The 3,929-nt window shown below is 43.7% G+C and overlaps 1 long non-coding RNA gene across 1 annotated transcript; it reads right to left on the bottom strand.

The window, feature by feature from the left end:
* Nucleotides 1-1,380: 1,380 nt before the first annotated feature.
* LOC132345590 (uncharacterized) lies at nucleotides 1,381-2,511 on the bottom strand. Its single transcript, XR_009495042.1, has 2 exons — nucleotides 2,424-2,511; nucleotides 1,381-2,167 (listed from the first exon to the last, which is right to left on the bottom strand). It is a non-coding gene; the product is annotated as an uncharacterized lncRNA (long non-coding RNA).
* Nucleotides 2,512-3,929: the final 1,418 nt, after the last annotated feature.

The following is a 3,929-nucleotide window of genomic DNA, read 5'->3' on the forward strand; positions in this document are numbered from 1 at the left end:
TGTCCAAGCCCATCACAGTCACTCCTGCTTCAATCAAGTTACTTCGTGGCTCAGATGCTCCTAGTCATGTGTTACTGACCCTGCTGCTCCCTTCTGCACCTCTCATCTTTATTCCTTGTTTTTTTTTAACTTCTTCCTGTGTTCTTTCCTGCCTGAGTCTTTTGCTACCTACTGCTTTTATGCAACTGGTCTTTCCATCTGTCTTTCCAATACATGTCACTCTTTGCTCCATGCCTTTGTGTGTGTTGCTGCTGTCTCTCCTCTGATCCAAATACAGTATACTCCTTTTGAAAGACCATGGGATCTTCTCTCCTCCTGCTCTTACATTTAGGACAAGTCACTTTAAAATTTACCTTAAACTCTATTGGTATAAAAATAGATATATATGGACATAGATTCTATGTCTACATGCACATATGCAAATAGGAAGCCAGCTATCATGTCGTTCAGACACTCTGTCACCCTCTAAAGAGTTCCCTGCAGGGAGGAGCTGGGTCCTTTGTTAACTTTGCTAGCATGAAACTTTGCAGCCATTTTGGAATCATATCCTCCAAGCCCAGCCAAGAATTTGGATGACTGCAGCTCTAGCTGACATCCAACTGGATCTTCATGGGACACGCTGAGCCAGAACCACCCAGCTAAGTATCTCTAGGTTCCTGACCATTGGAAGCTATATGATATAATAAATGCGTATCATGTTTTGACACCCTAAGTGTTGTGGTGATGTGTACACAGCACTGGATAATGGATACAATTGTCTAGTGTTGATTATGTGTCAAAGGCTTTGCTGACTGCCCTACCTACTTCACTGTATCCATCTTTACTCCAGAAAAGAATTTCTGTTTATTTATACCCATTTTCCAGATGTGGATACCAGGACCCAGAGGTGTTAAGCCACCTAGCCAAGATTACACAGCTAGTACGTGTTGGAGTCAGAATCCACAGTGGCTCCAAGCAAGGCCCAGAGCATGGTACATCCCCTCCAGTGCTCAACTGGTATCTCGTACTGGGAGTTTAAAGGGCATACAACTTATCCTGCCAAACTCTAATATTTTACACCCTCCTATTCCTGAATTCTAGTTTAAAGTGTGCATTTTGAGGCAACATTGTTTCTGAGATACCCTTTACTTATTTAATGTTTGCTCAGATGAATTTGTGACATGCCAGAGGTTGCATAGATAAAAATGAACTTGTGAAACCCTTTTGCAATGTGTTTCCCTAACATTATTGAAAGTACAGAGGCAAGATATTTTGAAAACTACAAAATAATTTGCATGCATTCAACATTTCTGCAGGCTGGGGTCTCTGTGTAACCCCTGAACAAAGAGCATAAATCTCCTGCCAGGTCTGAGCAATTTCAGAAATAAAGCTTGGTTAATATAGAGGTAAAACAGAAACTTTATTGGGGATAGAGGCTTTAGGACTTTGCTTCATGCCAAAGAAAAACAGCTCAGTTCACAGAATACAGCATTGAGCAGTGTCTTCATTTGGGTTGTTTCCTAATGAGGGAGTATGACAAGGGCTTGGGTATAGATAGATTATTTGGAAGGTGATTCCAGGAAGCAGAAATGAGAGTTTGAAGGATGGGAGTCGGGAGTAAGCATCCTTGGCTTCTCTCCTGATTGGTGTAGTGGTGTCTCCAGGGATGTAGCTCCCTGATACTTCCACTGCCAGATTTTGAGGGTCAAGCAGCTTCTCACAGCCCCAGAGAAGTCAGGAAGTGGAAAGACTTGTGATATGCCCTGGATAGAGGTGGGAGGAGCAGGGGCGGGGCTGGAGATGTCTCTGCTACCTGAGTATGAACTTGAATTTCTGCAGATGTGGCTGCAACCAAAGATGGACCAAAAAGATGTGATAGAGAGCACAGGAAACTCCTTCCACACCCGGCACCTTTATACGGGCTATTGGCAGAAGAGGCTAGAGCTTGGAGGAGCCAGGATTACCTTTTGCGGGCAGCCAGGACCACACAAAAGAGAGACTGGGCTGCAGTGGGTGAGCCCACTTGATTTTTCCCAAATTTATCAGCCTGGTAAGTTACACCACCTCCTCAGGGAAGAGAAAGTAAAATGGGCAGAGAAAGAGCCGAAAATGCGTAGGTGAAGTGTCCCTCTTCACGGAACCACAAATGAAACAGGGTATCCGGCCCGTGCGCCTATGATCCTGGTGCCTGTTGGAGGGAATAAAGACATACATAAGATGTATGATAAATCTTTGACAGTGATTCTTTACCAAGCCCACCAGACAGGAGGCCCTCAATAACCCCCCTGACACCAAGTCAATAAAAATCTAATATGATAAAAGAGTTCTGTCCCCGTTTTCTCCTCTTTAATTTTTTTTTTTTGCAGGGCTTTGGAAAAGGTCATTGTAAAAGATTGCATTATATTTCACAAATCTTTAGAGTTCCCCACAGGGTACATTATTACCAATATATTCTCTTCCATTTGATGTCTTTTTAGCAGTTGATGCCAAAAAAGGTCTGTTGTTTTTAAACCAGTTTCCAAGTAGCAGATCCTGGGTGATTAAAAGGAGAAGAAATAACAACAAATAAGTCATCAGGAAACGTTTAGGAGAAAGAAAGAGGTGGAAGACACTGAGGCTTCTCTTATTCACAGAATCCTGCAGGTTTGCATAGCAGACTAAGGAGGTAGGCGGCCTGGGTTTACATCCCCGGCAACTCTACGCACAAACTCGGTGACCTCTTGGTTATCTCATAGGATGAGAAAACAATGGCAACTCATTTGAAGACATCGCGTGAGCATTCAATGAGTTTTCATATGAAAAGGACTTGACCCAAAGGCCATTATTGTAACAGCATATCCCATTCCAGGAAACCAAAGCAATGAACTCCCTGAGGACTATTTTTTTCTCACTAGGTTCTTCATCTTTTGGTCATTATGGACCACTGATGAAAATTTCAGAGCACTTTCTGCATAGTGATAGCCAGTGTGGGACTTTGGTGGGGGGCCTAAGTGACACTCCCCAAATCCTGATTCAGAAAGTTACAAGTGTACTGATTGTGCAAAGATGACACATGACTCTGCTGGACTGCATAACAAAGTATCAAGACTAGGTGCTTAAACAACGTTTACTATCTCTTAGTTGTGGAGGCTGCCGTCTATGCGGTCGCACAGAGTCCGACACGACTGAAGTGACTTAGCAGCAGCAGCAGTTGTGGAGGCTGGAAGTCCAAGATTAAGGTGTCAGCAGGGTGGGTTCATTCTGAGACCTTTCTCCTTGACTTGTAGATGGTCATCTTCTTGGTGTGTCTTTACTTATTCTCCCCTCGCCTCCCGTGTGTGTGTGTGTGTGTGTGTGTGTGTGTGTGTTAGTCACTCTGTTGTACTCTTTGTGACCCAATGAACTGTAGCCTGCCAGGTTCCTCTGTTCATGGGATTCTCCAGGCAAGAATAATGGTGTGGGTTGCCATTTCCTTCTCTAGGGATCTCCCAACCCAGGGATCAAACCCAGATCTCCTGCATTGCAGGCAGATTCTTTACCACCTGAGCCACCAGGGAAGACCCGCATGTGTGTCTGTGTTCAAATCCCTTCTTCCTACAAGGGCATCAGCCCCAATGTATTAGGGTCCCCACCAATATGACCTCATTGTATCTTAATTATGTATTTAAAGGCCCATCTTCAAATATAGTCATATCCTGACATGCTGGGAGTTATAGGTTCAGTATATGAATTTTGGGATGAGGGGGGACATGATTCAGCTCTTAATAGATAAGGTCAAGGCGAAGAGAATTTTGAAGGGAAGATTTTGGTGCAAATCAGAAGTTAGATAAGGGATATTTGGTATAGGAGGGTGCTTACTTTTCAGAGTCACTGTCCCTCCAGGGAATGGACACAGGTCTGGACAGAGTGCAGAATAGTTAAGAACATTAACTAAATATAAAATGAGTGCCAAGCCTGAACTAGTTACAGGT

The sequence above is a fragment of the Bos taurus genome, chromosome 6 (genome assembly GCF_002263795.3).
Source record: "Bos taurus isolate L1 Dominette 01449 registration number 42190680 breed Hereford chromosome 6, ARS-UCD2.0, whole genome shotgun sequence".
Taxonomy (NCBI): Eukaryota; Metazoa; Chordata; class Mammalia; order Artiodactyla; family Bovidae; genus Bos; species Bos taurus.